We start from the raw sequence: 19,814 nt of genomic DNA, 5'->3' as shown, positions 1-19,814 counted from the left end.
TCCATTCTTCTTATTTTTTTAAATAATTTTTTATCTTTAAATTAAAGTTGACATACAATATTATATTAGTTTCAGGTGTACAACATAGTGATTAGAAGTTCATATAACTTACAAAGTGATCACTCCAATAAATCAAGTACCCATCTGACACCATACAGTTATTACTGACTATATTCCCTATGCTGTACATTACATCCCCATGCCTACTTTGTAACTACCAATTTATACTTCTTAATCTATTCACCTTTTTCATTCATCCCCCTAATTCCCTTCCTATCTGGCAACCATCAAAATGTTCTCTGTGTCTATAAGTTTGTTTCTGTTTTGTTCATTTATTTTGTTTTTTAAAAGTCCGCATGTAGTGAATTCATATGGTATTTGTCTTTCTCTGACTTATTTCACTTAGCATAAAAACCTCTAGGTCCATCCATGTTGTTGCAGATGGCAAAATTTAATTTTCTTTTTATGGCTGAATAATATTCCATTGTATATGTGTATCACTTCTTCTTTACCCATTCATTTATTAAAGAATACTTATGTTGCTTCCATATCTTCGCTATTGTAAATAATGCTGCAATAAATATATGGGCGAATATGTTTTCAGCTGACAGTCTTATGGAAGTTCCCTTGTAGCTAATTAACTGCTTCTCTCTTGCTGCTTTTAAGATCCTCTGTTTGTCGCTAACATTTGGTAATTTAATTATGATGTGTCTTGGCATGGGCCTTTTGGGGTTCATCTTGTTTAAGACTCTCTATGCTTCCTGGGCTTGTATTTCTATTTCCTTCACCAGGTTAGAGAAGTTTTCCATCATTATTTCTTCAAATAGGTTTTCAATTCCTTGTTCACTTTCTTCCCCTTCTGGTACCTATATGATGAGAATGTTGGTATGTTTAGCGTTATTCCAGAGGCCCCTTAAACTATCCTCATTTTTTTGGATTCTTTTTTCTTATTGCTGTTTTGATTGGGTGTTTTCTGCTATCTTATCTATTAAATTACTAATTTGATCCCCTACTTTATCTAATATATAGTTGACTCCCTCTAATGTATTCTTAATTTCTGACTGGTTCTTTTTTATGTTTTCTATTTTCATTTTTATGTTTCCTATCTCTTTGTTGAAGTTCTCACTAAATTAATCTATTCTTCCCCTAAATTCATTGAGCATACTTATAACCAGTGTTTTGAACACTGTATCTGGTATACTGCTTGTCTCCAATATGTTTAGTTCTTTTTCTGTAGTTTTATTCTGTTCTTTCATTTTGAACATGTTTCTTTGTCTCCTCATTTTGGCTGTCTCCCTTTGGTTGTCTCTATGTATTAAGGAGAGCTGCTATGTCTCCCACTCTTAGTAGAGTGGCCTTACATAGTTTGTTTCCTATAGGGCCTAGTGGCTCAGTATCTCTGGTCACCTGAGCCAGGGGCTCTAGGTATGTCCCTTGTGTGGGTGTGTGTGCACTCCTGTTGTAGTTGAGCCTTGGTTGCAGTTTGCAGTCAGTGGGAGAGATTGTCCCTCAGGCTGATTGTGAGGATTTGCTGTAACTACAGTGGGGGAACTGTTGTGCAGGGGCAAACTCTATGAAGCAAGATTCACTTTAGAGGGTCTCTGGTGCCTGCTGAGTATGTTCTTTGGGTGTGTTGGGTGTGGAGATGGTTGGGTGATCCTCTAGTGTTGTCTAAAGCTTGCTGCCAAGTGTGTTGGTTTGGGAGCCTCTTGGGAGGAGCTCTGGTGCAGGCCAAGATCAGAAGTGCCCCGGGACCACTTGCTATGAGCTACAAAGTGATCTGCGCATGGTTGCCACTTGTGCTGGGCTTGGAAGTGTGTAGGAGAGGCTGAGCTGCAAACTGATGCCAGCTGCTGCTAGTTCCAGTCTCAGGCCTGTTTAGCAAGAGGTACGGGGCATGCCAAGGGCAGATGCTCCTTGTTTGGTGTTTATGAACCTTTGAGAGACTTTAAAAAATTCTACAGCATGAACCAAGACAGGCCATTTGTATACAAAAGTCACTGGAAGCAGCTTGGGTGGGCCCACAAGTTGGGTGGGGTGGGGTCTCAGGAAAACACCAGGGTGGAACAAAATGATGTTAATGGAGACTCAGATACAGTGCCTGCAGCCTAGGTGGCAGGAGGGCTAAACAAGTAATAATGACTTTTTCCAGCACTTTTGTCTGAGAGAAAGCTGCCCCTCGAACCCTCACCCTGAAGCCAGACAATTTAGCCCCTTACCGTATGATCCTGGCACATTTTAAGCTGCTGCCCTAGCGCTGAAGCTCAGAGAGAGTGAGTCCGTTAGCGAGTAAATCTGTGTGCAAGCTCACAGAGGAATGCCTGTTACTCCAGCAGGCCTTCATCTCACTCAGCCACAAACTCTGCTGGTTTTCATAGCCAGAAGTTGTAAGGACTTCTGTCCCTGGGCCTGGAACCCTCCCTTCCTCCCTTCCTCCCTTCCTCCCTTCCTCCTTCTTATCTCACCAGCTGCTACTTTCTAGTAGTTATCTTCTGCTTCAGCCAAGCTTCTCACAGTACCTCTACTATGCCAGGTTCTCTTATGGTGCAGTGTCTCCACTCTTCTCCTCCTCTGTTCAAGCTATTTCGGTCCCTCAAAACTGTATTTTTATAGAATTGAATGCAAGCTTCTATGCTAGCAGAATTATTTTTCAAAAGTTATTTGTTTACATATTTGTTTTCAACATGAGAATAAGGTCCTTGATAACAAAATAATAACTTTTGTATTATTATTCCAACACATAGCACATTGCCTGGCACATGGTATAAATTCAGAATGCTAAGTAAGGGAATGATTGAATATAATTAGTAGAAGTTACTTGCAAATATTTTAAAACTTTTTCTCTACAATCTTGCAACTACTTAGAAAAAGGTTTTACTTTTCTTTATCTCGAGTAAGGGCTAAAAATTATAATTATTCTAAACTGATCAAAATGTTCCATTTTTTTTTTGGCAAGCTCAATCTGATCATCTGCAGAAAAACATAGGTATAGAAGGAAGGATTTAATACAGAAATCATTAACACATATGTTTCAATAAAGACTGGCCCTCAAGTTCTTCATAACTTAGTAAAATAGTTTAATATACAAACAGATGCATTATGATAAAGTTATACCACAGGTGGTATCAAGACATGGAGAAGTCTGAGAAGATGTAGTAGAGACCATAAGGTAATTAAGTAAATATTATATAAAATTATTTTAAGTCACTCATAACTAGAGAACAGAGAAAGCATGGTTGTTTTACTAGTCTTCAGAATTAAAATAAACATTTACCTTCTTTTATTTAATGATTTGTGTCCTTGAGCTTGAAGAAGGAAAGGGGCATATAGTAGAAATGAACTCAGAATAATTCCTATGCTAAAAATACCCACATTCATATCTGCCTACAAGATTCTGTCTTTTGTTAAAACCCACATCAAATTGTGTCAGTTAACTTAAGACTTTTTCCTCTAGCATCCTCTCTATGTATCTGTAGTACTCTATTTCCTATAGTTTCAAAGCTGATTATAATTACAGCTATTGCAGCATTATTATATTGTATTTTATGTCAGAAGATTTTATTTATCTTTGCGCTCTCTAGATATTAATCTCCTCACAGTAAAGTATTAAAATTTTCTTACGTGGTTCTCTCTGGGTAGTACCTAACAGACAATGGTTGTTAAATGTTTTTTGAATAGAATTATCATATGTAGTTAATTTTAGCAAATTTGATCTCATATAATGAAAAAGATGTAGACTTAAAGAATGTTTATAAGTTACACAGCATAAATAATGTTAAGCAAGTAGTACAAATTGAGATACTACCTAGAAGATGGTACATTTTTTTCTTTAAGTATGTTTTGGGGGCACTTTTTGTTAGTTTAGTATCTTCAATCAGTTCTTAAATAGTTAATTTTTCTTTTTCTCTATGTGCTAATATAAATATGAAAAATAAAAAATATTCCCCACAGTAATTTTAAGCTCTGCTAATGACCTTCTCACTCTCAAGAGAATAGATTTTAAGAACGAAAGATCTGATCCAAGATCTTCAATAAGTGAGCTGTGTGACTTCAGGTATATCCTTTAATCTCACTGTGTTTCAAGATTTTTATCTGTAAAATGAAGGGATTGAACCAGATACTTTCCAAAGTCCCTCCAGTCCAAAGCAAACTCTAAAGTTTTAAGATAGCCTCAGACTAGAACATGTGGCTCTGTGCTGTTCTAATATCTTTTGATATTATATAAGAACAACCAAGTGTTAATCATCTTCTCAATGGAGAAAAATGTTTTTTGGACAAGAATTTCTTGAGCAATGAATAGCTTTTAAAATATAACACATAATCGTTCAAAGATATATGATACCTATAATACAGCTCAATTTACCACATTGCCAGGTATACCCTTAATTACAAATAATGTCTAGGCTCAACCTGTTTGTTCACATCCAATCAGTTGCAGACACAGCCCAGAGTCTTTGTATATTTATATTTGACCTTGATACAGTTAATGTCTAAATATGGAAAATTTAAAAATTAAGTCAACATAGAAACATTTTATGATATGGAAAAATTTTCTTTCTTAGTTGTAGTTTCCCTCTTTAGCGTGTGCCCCTAAAAAAACACCAAAAATCAAATTTAAAAGAACCTTCTAATGCCATATAACCTTTTGTATTTTTAAGTTTCTTAAAACTTAAACTCATTTGAAAAGCATGTATCTGCCAAGATCCAAAATAGTGTTCTGCCACTTTCTAACTTCAAAATTTGATATACACTTACAAAATCTCCTCAGGATAATGAGTCCTATCTATTTATCTATGCATCTATCATCTATATATTTACTACTAGTCAAGACATGATTTTGGAAATAACTTTTCATATGAGAGAAGTGGTGATTGCCCCATATGCCTTTGAAATCTGTTTCATTTAAAGAAATGAAGTTTGAGCCTCATCAATTTTTAAACTCAAAGGAAGCACTTGATATACCACAGTGAAAAAAAGTTATAGTCTCTCATTATTAATTTACAGATCAGCTGTTCAAGCAAAATTGTTTCTGAATTTATAGCAAACTAAAAGGAACAGAAAAAATTATTTTTCCTCGTAGTCTCCATAAACAGCTTTAAAAGGTGCTAGGTAATAAATGCAATATACATGCTTTTCCAGATAGATCAGTGAAGATATGGTCAGACTGCAATACTCTATAATGTGCTTTCAGTCCATAGGTCCTTTCCAAGGCAACACTGTGGCTTCTTTCATACTCTTTTTAAGAAAACAAAACAAAACAAATGTGTTGCATTATGGTATGTTTTATTTCAGGGGAAAAAAGAAAAGAGAAACACTCCTTAGGGCACTTTGAAAAGTAGCATTTAAGCATCATGAAGGGAATGCTCATATCACATTTTTCTGTTGTTATAGTCAGCTAGAGGAATTCAAGGGCACGCACTATAGGCAGCCATAGTGTCCGCTCTTGATGCTCAGATTCCCTCAGCTAGTTCCTCGGCCCTTCAGTATCCTCACACTTCAGCTTTAGTCCCCTGGGATTCTGAGCTTTACTGTCTCTGGGGTCATTCCAAATCTGTCTGGTTTCTGGAATAGCCTAAGCAATCTAAATAAGAAAATTGGTTCTGGACTCCTAATAAGTGTCTCGTTAGCTCAGAAGGAAAAACTAGTTTTCCTGTTCAGAAATCTCATGAATCCCATTAGAAAAGCAGTAATAGTAATAGATGTTCTTTATAATTTTGTGCCAGGTAGTCTACTGTGAATTTAATGTATAATATTTACAGTGTTCTCAATAATCCTTCAAATAAGGAATTAATAGACATTAATAGAGAATGAAATATAAAAATTACATAATGCCTACCAGAGAAGAGCCTGCTGAAGCTGAGCAGAATCTTACTTAGTAGTTCTCAAATTAGAGAACAGAAGTCAGGATTAGGTCTCTAATTCCAAGCTGAGTATTTTAGGTAGAGGCAACTGTGAAGGAAAAGTTGTTGAACAGAAATCTTCTGGCATGTTTGAGGAGCAGCATGGAGGCCACAGCAGCTTTAGCAGTAGGAGATAGAATTTGAAAAGTAGGTGCAGTTGCCTATCATTGTGAGTGTGATAGAAGCCATTAAATGTTTTGATCAAAGATAGGATTGGATCTGATCTGCCTTGGGAAGGTGTCACTGTGGTGGTTGTGGGTATTACATTCTAAGAGGACAGAGGTAGAGAACAGTACGAAATCTAATATAGAAGTCCAAGTCTCAGAACAGTGATTTGTCAAAGACAAGGTACTAAGAACTAATCAGTATTCAGTATCTTACCCTCTTCCCTTTAGGAGTATTTTTGTTTTTGTTTTCTGGTGCTTTCCCTCCTTTTCCCACTGCATTTTTTCTTTCTTTTTTTAACTTCCAGATTTAAAGAACGCTATACAAAAGTACTTGATATGGTTATAAAAACTATGTTTCATGTGTGTAGGCAAATATATATGATTTAGATAGAAGAACAGAGGAGGCTGAGTAAAGAGGCCATACGGTGAGAGAAAATATGACCAGTGCTAGAACAAGAATGTGTCTTCAATGCCATTGTCAACAAGCAGCGACTGAGGTTCTTCAGTCTCCTCTTCTTTTGAGAAATTATATGTGTATGTAACCCGGAAGCTCTCCATGAAGTAGATTGAAATGTGATTCAGAAGAGTGTTTGAACGAAGTTGGGAAAGCTATCATAGAATTAATGCATGAGATGATGAGTGTCTCTTATGTGTATAGCTCTGCAATAAAGACTACAAGTACTGCAGATCTGCTAGCCCAAGGCTTGCCTCTCAAGGGGCTTAGAAAGAGAATGAAATAAATATCTCTCCTTTACACATTGCACTAGTGTAATATAAGGCAACTTGTACTTGCTGTTACAGACCATGTTGCTTATTTTGTTCTCTGTTTGAAATGTTTTATTTTCCCCTTCTTTATCTGATCACCATTTCCTCACATTTACTTTAGTTCCTCCAGATAGGCTTTTATATTCTCTACCAGTCTGGGTAAATTGTTCATTTTCTAATGGAATTTCATGCCTAACTCTCAATACATTGTATTAAAGTAATGTGTGTGTTCTTTAGTGTCACTTTTAAATGTTTATTTAACAAACATATATGTTGTGAGTGTGTGAAGGACACTTTTGTTTGTGTTACAGGAATTGAGTCCTCACAAAACCCTTATGAACAGATGTATTGCTATTCCCATTTTACAGATGAGGAAACTAGATTGAGGGCTACACAGTCAGTATGTGGTAGGATTTGAAGCCAGAAAGCCTAGTGCCTAGGCCCACATTATTAATTCTAGACTACAAACTCCTCAAGAAAGTGACCATTCCACATTCAGTGATATATTTCTAGTACCCGGGCCACTTTCTGAATATGACACCATGAGAAGAGGAAATGAAAAAGTTGGGAAAGGGTGAAACATATTAGAGAAATTAGTAACTATATAATCATAGCTGGATTATATGGTGGCATTATTGAAAAATAGTATGAAATAAGGCACAAAAATTATTTTATGGATGGCTTGATTACATGATAGAGTTCATTCAATTTGAATCACCACTAAGTATTGTTAGTTTTTGAGCAAAATTCACTAGTGTTACAACAAACAAACCAGTTAAATACATATTTAATGTATTCTGCTTCAGAATTAGACTACTATTGAAATTTAAAATAGTATGATTTGTTTGTTAAATAAACAACATAGAAGGAGATGCTGTCCAATGCACAGACTTTAGTATAATATACTGAATATTAAAAGTAATTTTAATTACTTTTTGAAAGTAGATCTGGAAAATGGGCAATTTATACAGACTAGAAAGGGCACCACAGATGGGTATGGTTTCATGAAGATTATTTTTAAAACTCACAGAAATTAAGTCAGAAGAAAAGTGGTAGCAAATCCACACTTTGTATGTAACTAAAGCAATGACATGGTGAGAAAATAGATAATGATTTCGATCCTATTTAAAATAAAATGACTAAATAATAAAGGAATAAAAACTTCAGTAGAAAAAAATTCAAAAACCAGAAAAAGCTTTTGAGAAATATGACAATTTAAATTGTTAATAGCACAAACCAATTTAGAGAGTTAAGTGAAAAGTCTGGCTCTGTCAATTTTCTAAATTGATGTTTATTCTAATTAGCCATGGCAACTGGACAATACACTTAATCTTTCATAGTTATCAGAAAGAAAGGATCAACATTTAATGACCCTACTATCAGATGAACCTTTTAAAATTTTTCTCCTGGAAGAATATTAATACAATTATGTATTGTACTAGATCATTGGACTTTAGAGAAAAACATTTGTTATTTCATATATTGATGCTGATGGACTGGCATCGAAAACGCATCAATAATAAAGATGTAAAATTAGGCTCAAAGTAAACTTAGGCTCATATGCTTAAATGTGCTAAGCAAAAATATTTCACCATACAGCATTTCTAAATGTCTGGGGGATAAGTTCTCTGAATAAAGAAATGATCTGTGTAGGCCATCCATCACTCAGCCACCCATGTAGACATAAATTAAAGAATAACATCAAAACAAATTAGTGGCTGGTGCTCTGAAATGCTAGATATTTAGCGACCATAATGCAACATGTATCTTTGAGTAAGTAAAAGATGGAAATGATTTTAAAGCCAAAATAGCTAAGTGAGCCTCAGAGCAAAGTGAACAAATAAGAAAACCTACAGAGGGAAAAAATTGTAGCTCTTAAATGTGTTAATCTTTTTTTTTTTAGAGAAATTATCTAAATTCTTAAAAATAATAAAATGGTGACAGATATTTGCATTATTTGTAATGTTAATATGTTGCTTGACATCTTGCAATTATTGTTAATGATAATTGCTGTAATTTCCTAAGCACCTACAATATATCAGACTTCGCACATGTATTTCTCTAATGTTCACTGGTTATGCATTATTAGAATATATAACAAAGAAAAGAACCAAAGCTCAGATAAAGTAACATTCAAAATGTCACAAACTAGTACATAGGAGACTAGTACTCAAATCTTCTGACTTCAAAAAATACCTTTTCACTATACAAACAATCATCAGGAAACTGAATTGGAATATTCTTTCCTGACATTAGAATTCATATCAATATTTAAGGAAAGAAAATAAATCTGTTAAATAGAAAAAAAATAAATTTTCAGTTAATATTATTCTGGGATTGCTGGTTATTCTCTTATATATTTTCTGAATTCTTTCTTGCTTTTTTTGCTTCCCAACCTGTATCACTTTTGTCTTCCATTTTCGATAAGTTTAATCAATGTATCTTAGACATTTTAGAGAATTATCTAGGTTGTCTTCATATATATAAGAGGTAAAAAGACTTAAAACATCTGACTGATATTCTCAAGATAAATAAATGATCCCTTTAAACTAAATATTGAAATTATACCAATTCTAGAAGCATAGCTCTTAGATTATGGTAGACTCAGAAAATCTCTAAATGCACATATTAAAAATGTTTTTTTTTTTTTAACTTCTTTCAGGTGAAGAACCTAAATTACATAGGTGATATTTTTGCTTTGTTTTGTTTTTACATCTAATGACTAGTATGACTTTCATGGGAGGTTTATGTTTCTTTTTTTTAACCATTAACTAAAATTAAGAATGGACTGAGGATGTGGTAAAACTACTATTCAAATGTGCCACAAGGCAGGGAGAAATTCTTTGATATTTTCAGTGTTATCTTGAGTCAGCATTTTTTACTCTTTTTTGCTGTTATTTAGTGTTAGCTCAGCCATTAATTAACATTTTGATTTGGATTATTTAATTGAGGTATAATCGACATATAACGTTATATTCATTTCAGGTGTACAACATAATGATGTTATTTGTACATATTGCAAATGATCACCACAATAAATCTAGTTAGTATCTATTCTCATACGGTTATAAATATTTTTCTTGTGATGAGAACTTTTAAGATCTACTGTCTTACCAACTTTCAAAAGTGCAAAAAAGTATTATTAACTATAGTCATAATATTTATTTTCAAATACATTTTTATTGAGATGAAATTCACATAACACAAAATGAAACATTCCAATGTGGCATTAGTATATTCAGAATTCATGGCATTTGTATATTTAGAAAGTTATGCAATCATCCCCTCTATCTAGTTTCAAAATATTCCAAAATGTTCATCACTTCCATCTACGGCCATGCCACCCTGAACAAGCCCAATCCTGTCTGATCTCGGAAGCTAAGCAGGGTTGGACCTGGTTAGTACTTGGATGGGAGACCACCTAGGAAGACCAGGTGCTGTAGGTGTAAAAAATAAAAAAAATAAGGGACTGTAAGCTGACCAGGTCCTTGCAATCTGTGAGGTCAACCAAGGGTTGCCTCGCCTAAAAAAAAAAAAAAAAGTTCATCACTTTCAAGGAGAACTTAGACCTACTAAGAAATCACTTCACATTCTTTTTTGCCCCAAACCCCTAGAAATCCCCAGAAATATGATTTTTGTTTCTATGGATAGATCTATTTATAATGCATGTAAGTAGAGTATATTTCATATAAGTTGAATTATACAATGTATAACGTTTTGTATCTGGCTTCTTTAACATAGCTTAACATTTTCCAGGTATATCCACATTGTAGCACATTGTAGCACATGTGTCCGTACTTCATTCCTTTTTTGAAAATATTTTATTATATGGACATACAGCATTTTGTTTATCCATGTATTTGTTGATGCACACTTATGTTGTTTCCACATTTTGGATATTGAGAATGGTACTGCCATTCTCCAATTCATCTTCCCTAATTTTAAGTATTGATGCTTTCTATGCTGTTAGAATAATGTTATTTAATGCTGATTTTAAACGTTATAGTATTATAATTACAAGTCTTTCATCTATCTAGACATTTTCGTGTACGAGTATCTGTTTGAATACCTGTTTACAATTTTGGAGGAGTATATACCTAGAAATAGAATTACTGGATCATATAATAATTCTATGTTTAATTTTTTTGAGAAACTGACAAACTGTTTTCTTTAGTGCTGAACTATTTTACATTTCTACCAGGAACGTTTAAGAGTTCCAATTTTTCCACATCCTCACCAACATTTGTTATTATTCATCTTTTAGATGATAGCAATCCTAGTAGGTGTCAGGTGGTATCTCATTGTGATTTGATTTACATTTTTTAATGACTAATGATGTTAAACATCTTTCTAGCACTTGTCGGTCATTTGTATATCTTCATTGGAGAAATTTCCATTCAAGTCCTTTGTCCATTTTCTAATTGGGTTGTCTTCTTTTTCTCACATTGTAAGAATCCTTTATTTTTTCTTGATATGAGAAGATATCAGTTATATGATTTAGAAATATTTTTTCTCATTCTATGGGTTGTCTTTTTTGATAGTGGTCTTTGATATATAAAATTTTTTACATTGATAAAGGCCAAAATATCTATTTTTATTCTTTTGTTATTGTACTGGAGTCATATCTAAGAACCCATTGCAAACCCAAAACCCAAGGAAGATGTATACCTAAGTTTCCTTCTAAGCATTTTATAGTTATATCTTTTACTTACATTTTTTAAATCCATTTAAATTAACTTTTATATATAGTATAAGGTAGGGAACCAACTTTATTATTTTTCATGGGGACATCCATTTGTCACAGCTACATTTGTTGAAAGAACTATTCCACTCAATTGAATAATAACAGTACCTTGAAAAGTATTTAAATGGAATACAACCATTTTTCAAGTTCATTATTATAAACATTCTAGTTATAAGTACTTTGCTTTTGCCTTTCAAAGGAATTTCATGATTTAAATTACTGAGATTTATAAAACTAATTTATTCTCTTAGTATTTTAGGAATTAACTAGTATAATCACCATTATACAGAAATAAAACCAATAAAATTATAGTATTTGGGAAGATATACAACATAAGTATCAGGCACACTTTAATTTTTCTATTAGTAATTTCATCCTCATAAAACTTCACATGTTTCTCTGTAATATCATTATGCCAATTAAAAGAATTAACCAGTGAAAAGCTACTAAACTTACTAAGATTAACATTTCAAGCAGAATTAATAAAGTAGTTATACAATTTTAGCTAACTTAGACTTGTTTGTCCTCACTTCTTTAGTATGTGTACTTGGTTCAGTCTCTGAAATAAATATGCCTTTTCAAAGATTTGCAATAAAATCAAATGCAATATTAAATTCTGATTCACAGTCACCAAATTATATATAATAGAATAAAAAATGGAAAATCTTTCAATATTGTTGAAGTGAGTGTTAAGACAATTATCACATGTACTATTTTGAGTATAGAAGTTGTAAAAAATTTAGTTATTCTAGGTTAGATTTCAAAGCAGATTTTCAAAGAGAAAATAGCTTAGAGAAATATAAAAAAAATAATCTTCAATTAACATTGTGGAATGATGTCAAGAGGAGAAAGTATTTCTGTTTCCAGTTGTTCCTTGGAATTGTTGCTGCCTTACCTTCTATCTACTGAAATCACAGCTGCAAGCATTTTTTCCTGGCAAACTTTTAGTTTTATTCTACTACTCAAATTTTTTGTCAGTATTACAAACTATAACATTTCTCATTGGTCTTCTAATATTCAGTTACTATATCTTTCTTACTTGTACTATGAATTTATTATTCTATCATCTCCTTGGTTGATTCAGTACAACATTCTTTGTATTTACATGTGTTTTTCACTTAATTTTATATCCAAACATATTCTGATATTTTAAGTTTTTTTTTCAGTATATCTGTATTCTCTGAAGAGGTGTCTTACATAGATAAATCTCTTTTTGAAGCATCAAGCACATTCTGTACATTTATCTAGATACTTAGTAAATGCATATTAAAGACTGAAATCATGGTCAGCAATTATTATGAGAGCTACTTGGTCTTTTTAATAAGTTCCTACATATTGTTTTAGCTCTATTAATACATATATATATTTCTTATTATAAAAAAGTAGACTATGGACTATATTCATTGAACGAAGATTGAAAAACTTAAAACAAAATGAGCTTAATCCAGTCTCTAAACTTAACCAAAGTTAACCTTTAGACATATTTATCTTCAGTCGTGGATAGGTTTTGCTTATTTTATTTTTAATAGTTTAGTTATACCATTCATACAATACAGTTCTCTTTTCATATAACTTTGTTAAATAAACATTAATTCTAAATTAGTGCTTATGATATCTTTTAAACAAGCATGTATGTTCTATTGAATCAAGTGGCTATATCATTATTACATAAATATTCACATATATGGGCTTTTGAGTTTACAAATTTTTACAACTAAATAATGTTATGAATATATTTGTGCATAAAGCTTTATCCATATTTATTATTATTATCTAAGGAGAGTCAACTAGGAAGTGAATTACTACTAAAAAGGCCAGAAATATATGAACAATCCTTGATGCTAATTATTAATTATTTTATACATGCAAGTTACACTGCTATTAGTAACACAGGAAAGTGCCAATTTCATTGAACACTTTTAACATTATGTATTCCCAGTTTGTGAAATGAAAATGTTATCTCACTGCTCTATACTTATTTGATTGAAAAGTAATAAAATTGCATAGTTTCTTTATATATTTTGATGCATACATGCCATATTCAAACCATGCAAAAATATATATATTAATAAGCAAAAGTTTTATAAATATCCATTGCACTTTTCTCTTTAGCAAGTTATCTTTCAGTTCATTTATTGAAGCAATTACATATAAGTGCTTTAAAATATATAGTATTCTTTTTAACCTGGTATGTTCTTATTTTAAAATGAATAGTTTTAGAGATACCTCTGTGTCATTACTAATACACTGTCATTTTTATAACTATAGTATGAAATTTCATTTGGTATTGGTTCATAGTTTATTTAAGCATTACACTATTATTTGATGTTTACTTTATTTCTAAATTAACTTATTGCAACCAGTGCTGCAAGGAATATTCTTAAGTATGCTACTTTGTAATAATTTTGTGAGCATTTATTAAAGGAAGATACTAAGAGACATCATTGCTTTATTAAAGCAGAGTCATATTTTAATTTCAGAGATTATAACATATTATTCTCCAAAAATCCTAAAACAAGTCTGCTTCCACCAATAGTCTACAAGGGAGCATATTTAATCACATCCTTACCAATGATGGATGTAAGCACATTTTATTATTGTTAACAATAGACTGGTAAAAATAAATAAGTCATTTTTTAATTTTAATTTGTATTCACCTAATCATTTGTGAAATTTTGAGTCTCTTGATGCCCCATCCTCATGTGAGGAATTGCCATTTGTTTGCTGGCTAATTTTTCTTTTTAATTCTTTGCTTTTTCTGATTTTACTAATTTATTTTATAGTCATAATATTAATTATTTTCTGTTATATTTCTGATCATTTTGTATATTGCATTAACTATTGTTTATTTTAAAAATATAGTCACCTTTATCGAGCTTCACTTTTTGGCTTATAAAATGTGGGGTCTTGCTTAAAAAGGTCTCATCTTCTCCAATTTTTATGTATTGATGCTTTTAATACTGTTGTAATGCTGTTATTTAATATTGATTTTAAATATTATAGTATTATAATTGGAATTCTTTCACCTATCTAGATATTACTTTGTGCAACAAATGAGATGTACATATATCTTTCTTATTAGATAGCTGATTACCTCAGTATGATATATTTTGTAGCCTATACCTTCTCTACTAATGTGAAATACTACTTTTATTATATTTTTAATTTTCACATATAAAATGAGTCTGCTTCTGAAATCTTTATCCTATTCCACCAATACTCCAATATCTCTCAATATCAGTGCCATTGGGTAGTCCCCTCCCACGTTGACCCTAGACTTGGCTTTTTTATGTAAGACAGAAGCAAACATGAGACAAGAAGAGACCTGACTATTTAGAGCTTTCTGTTTTAGAATTCTGCAGTCACCTCATGAGGAAGTTTCTGTAGCACCCCTTAGAATAGAAAATCACACTGAAAGAGAGGAGTCCATCCATCTCAGGCTTCCTTGCTGAGGTCAGCCACCAACTGATACCCATCAGCTGACTAAAGCCTCATGAATATACTCATTATTGAGGAAGCAATAAAGTAAAATATGGTGAATCATAAATATAGATTCCTATAAATAACTATAAAGCAATAAAGTAAATATACACAGAGCAACATGACTACATCTTTAAAATGCAGTGTTGAAAGAAAATGGTAAGATACAATATGAGCTATATACTATATTGTCATTTATGCAAGTGAAAAATGTGAACAAAACAAAACAAACCCTTTATTTTCCCTTACTCTTACATACCCAAGAACAGCATATAGAATAATAATATTTATTAAATACCAAATCCAGATACATTTCTAAACATGTGCTATAAACCCTTATCCTGTTAAACAATAGTTATGCAGCTTTCACCTTGTCTGACTGATGAGTGTGTGCAAAGTGATTAAAAAAAATAATAATAATAATAATAAAAACAAATAGTATCAATCACGTGCATAACTTTAACTACATGATTTCTATCTTAATTAGTTCCACTAATTTAACAAAATATCATGGACTGGGTGGATTAAACACCAGAACTTTATTTCTCACAGTTATAGGTGCTGGGAAACCAGTGATCAAGCTGTTAGCATTCTCAGATCCTGGTGAGGACCAGATACTAGTTTGCAGATAGTTGTCTTTTTATTTGATCTCCTATGGCAGAGAGAGATTATCTCTCTCATGTCTTTTCTTTCAAGGGCATTAACCCCATACATGAAGGCTCTACCTTTATGACCTAAAGTCATCCCAAAGGCTCCACCTCCAAATAGCTTCACATTGGGGATTAGGACTTCCAATGATGCTCCTTAGAAACTAAATGTATGTATTGCAATCCTCACTCCACATAGCTCTGTATATTCTCTAGATTTGAGTTTTTCAGACTCTTTGGCCAAGGAAATCTGTGCCTGATGTTTTGAATTTTATTCCCAAGTATACACTCCACATTTCTCCCTGAAAGGCTAACAAGGCTTCTGATTGGTTCGGCCAATGAGAAGCTTGATTAGAGATAGCTTGAAGAAGGAAAGCTTCCTGTCTGCTGATTTGTAGGACACCAGCTATTTCAAAGATCACAGCTCTTTACAAGATACACCTCTTCACATAATGACTCTTTCCTTCCAGGACAGAGCAGTGACAACAGCCTTACTGTTATTTTCCCCATATTACTGCTCTGTCCTTTGTCAATTACTATTTCTCTGTAAATAGTCTATATTTTACTCTCCTTGATTTATTCTAATTGGAATTTGTTCTTTTCCTTCTGGGATCCAGGCTAATATATATTCTATCTTCAAGTGAAAACGTAGCATAACAAAAATATAAGTTAGTAGGCGAAACAAGGATGTAGCTACACCCATGCCTTCTCTTATCATTGAATAGGTTCTCTAAAACACTCTGTGAAAGTCAGGACATACAATAAGCACCTCACTGCTTGACTAGAATTATCTTAAGGATAAGAATCATTTATTTCCTCTAAATTTCCTTCATAAGGTTTTACAAAGTACACTGTATGTACTTTGTAATTGTTCCCAACCCATTCCAAACATGGTTCCTCATAGAACCTTTGTTTTTCCACCCATTATTTCTCATTTGCAGGTATACGATGGATACTGGTAATGTATTTTGATTGATTAATACATTATAATTTGCTTTGACTTTGTTTCACTTTCCTTTCCTATATTCACTTCTGTACTCAAAATTATTTCTCATTCTTCTAATTACTAACTCATTTATGCACATCACCGCTGATTCATTTATCAACTCCTGTGTAAAACACATCCTAATCAGAAAACTGAGTAAGATCAGGCAGGCTGCTATTTTCAGATTTTCATCTTGTTTTTCCAAAACCAAGTTAAGAAGAGCAAACAACCTCTTAAAATGCTATCATAAGGCAAAGTTGTCAGGTTTCCCTGCCCCCCACCACCCCCGGCCAAGCTCTTAAGCTATTAAAAAAAAAAAAAAAAAGAAAATTTGGTATTTATGATATGATCTGTTGTATATAGTTTCTCCTCAACTTTCCATGAGGTTATGTCCCAATAAATCCATAGTAAGTTAAAAATATCATTAAGTCAAAAATATATTTAATACTTCACTGTAGAGTACCGGTTATTTGCCCTTACAGCTGAGTGACTGTCTGGAAGTTGCAGTTTGCTGCTTCTGCCGGCATCAGGAGAGGGCATCGTACCGCTGTTGCTAACCTGGGAAAGATCAAAGCAGGGTTTCTGTTAACTGCTATGGCTTTTGTACCACTGTAAAGTTGAAAAATCTTACACTGAACCTTTATAAGTTTGGGTGTATGTATACGGTGTTCACAGAATTCTTAATAAATCTGTTTTCTTCTATATGTCCTGATTATTCGCTAGAAAGGATAGATCTCTGGACACTGTAATAATTCTGTCAAACAGTTAGACTTAAATTATGCCTTCACGTCTCAATTTTCCTTAGAAGAATCAAATTTTCTACATATCAAAATAATAGAATACCAGAGAAGGAAGAAAATAGAATTTAGTGTAAAGAAACACATTCTACTTTTTTTTAAGGGAAAAAAAATAAAAATGAAAGTAGGGAAGAAGTAATGTGGCTAAAATCTTTAATATAGATTTTCTATAATATACTTATAAAAGTCAAGTAGGAGGGCATCCTGTGGTGCATTTTAACTTTTTCAACCTATGTTTGAAAACAGAAAACTTCAAAGTACTATCATTTCTCAAACACATCTAAGAATTTGGACTATTCAGAAACTGCCCTCACTCTAGTTATAAATCTTTACTAAATGCATCAATTCTATTTCTCTGTGCTTTCCCTCTATCGAATATGAATGTGACCACTATTTATGAACAGGTGTGTTTTACTGAGCTTTTTATGTGAAGTTCAGATAAAAACTAAATCCTCTGGTAGCTGGGTAGAAACAGCATTCAATCTTTTCTTACAAGGGTCAGTCCAGGATAATAGAAAACAACTAAATATAAAAGAATTCATAAACTAGTGAATGATGGCTCATGTCAGATTTATGGTTTGTGTCTATGAAAACTCTGTCAGCTGTAATACAACAGAAGATGTCATTACAATAGCCATTGTTTGTGCGGGTTTATAAATTAATTATGAGGAGGGCATTTACAATTTTAGTTTCTTATCTGTTTAGCATTTCTGAGCTTCCAATTGGAAAAACAAGATAATTATAATGCAATTAGAAAAACAAGATATTAATAATCCTGCCAACTATTATTTATGAAACACTAACTAGTTGATCACAAGTAAAATTTCAATTTTCGCAAGTAAAATCTCAATATAACTGATTCCTAAGGCTGTTTAAATTCTTTTGATCTGAAATTTTATTTCAAAGAATATGGTTTCTATAAGTGAGACATCAAAAGTCTTTGGGGAATGCTTTTGTTTTAGTAGTGGATTGAAGCAATGTTGCTTTTAGAACAGGATAGAGTGGCTAGTGAATCCAATGTTCAAATACACCCACTTCCGATTTTCATCCATTAATATACATAGAAAGACTGGTTTTAAAATCTGAGGAAGTGTAGATGATAGGATTTGAGAAAAGAAGTAATGTAGAATTGGATGAGGAGCATATGGCAAACTTTCCTGCTTTTGGTATGGGGACTCATCCTCATAGGTTAAATATTAAAAGTCAGCAGTAAAGAAAACTGTTCAGGTGAGACTCTATGAGGACTCTGGGGATGAAATAATGGTTATTCTGCAAATATTACAGGGTTCTTTCAGTCCAGCTTTGAGCTACCAGTGGTGTTGGCACTGACCATGGCAAATTAAAGAGATCATTAACTGCAATTATGCGATTCCTTTCCTGGCACCTCAGGTGATAGATTTGAAAGAAGAACAGGAGCAGAACAAAAAGGAAGATGCTGTGGGGTGACAGTGACTGGGAAACTGCTTTGTGAGACTCTGTAACCAGATCCATTTGGGAACTCTCTGAGTGAGAGACTTGAGGATATCAATAATTATGCAAATGCAAAAAGTGTAGCCTGGTTTGTGGGATGTGGAGGTCTTTGAGCAGTTACTCTTTATTAGACTTCATGGCATTTCAACCATACTTCTATCTAACTATCTGTTCTTTCCTTTCTCTGCCAAATAGCTTCCTTTGCAAGGCCTTGAATTATCATGATGCAAACTCTGACTGCAATTCTTCATGTTCTTAGATATACAGGTCCTAAAGTCAGCCACAAAATTTTGTTACTTTTATTAAAAAATTTTGAGTAAGATTGGTACCTATTTCAAATCCCATCATCTGAGCAGAGCTCAGATTCACGTGGCCTAGTGATCCATGCCTTTGGTAAGAAATGAAGCAGCACCTCTAAAGAAGACAGAGCGAGCTAGACTGCCTTCATTCCTCACTATGTGAGGTATTTGGTGATTGGATAGGTGTGGACTGGGCATAGATCCTGTTGGTGCTAGTGAGAGCAAAATTGAAAAGGTGAATTCATATCGTGAATGCGATCTCTGTTGTATTCACAAATGGAAAAAAGTCTAGCCACATTTGAGTAACACTATGTTTATTTTTAACATTATGAGAACACTAGCTATCCAGAAAAATTGATAATTTGTTTTTGTTTTTCCCATTCATAGATTATAATAATCTAATGTGCCATAGAGAATATTTTATTTGATTCATATGGGAAAATGATGCTAGTTAAGACGTAAATCACTGACAAGTTCTGCTTATTGAGAATCTACTGTTTGGCTGGTAATAAACACACATTTACTCTCATCCTCGTAGCAAGGTAGTACTTTTACCCTCT

The 19,814-nt window shown here is 32.9% G+C and overlaps 1 protein-coding gene and 1 pseudogene across 3 annotated transcripts in view; both read left to right on the top strand.

Annotated features, from left to right (window-relative positions):
• FSTL5 (follistatin like 5) overlaps nt 1–19,814 on the top strand; it is a 498,432-nt gene that overhangs the window by 474,478 nt on the left and 4,140 nt on the right. The window lies entirely within an intron of this gene.
• Nucleotides 10,160–10,278, top strand: LOC112483966 (annotated as a pseudogene).

This window comes from Pteropus alecto, unplaced genomic scaffold, assembly GCF_000325575.1.
Source record: "Pteropus alecto unplaced genomic scaffold, ASM32557v1 scaffold166, whole genome shotgun sequence".
In the NCBI taxonomy this organism is placed as follows: Eukaryota; Metazoa; Chordata; class Mammalia; order Chiroptera; family Pteropodidae; genus Pteropus; species Pteropus alecto.
The sequence above is the reverse complement of the archived record's forward strand: the minus strand, read 5'-3'. Positions and strand labels throughout refer to the sequence as shown.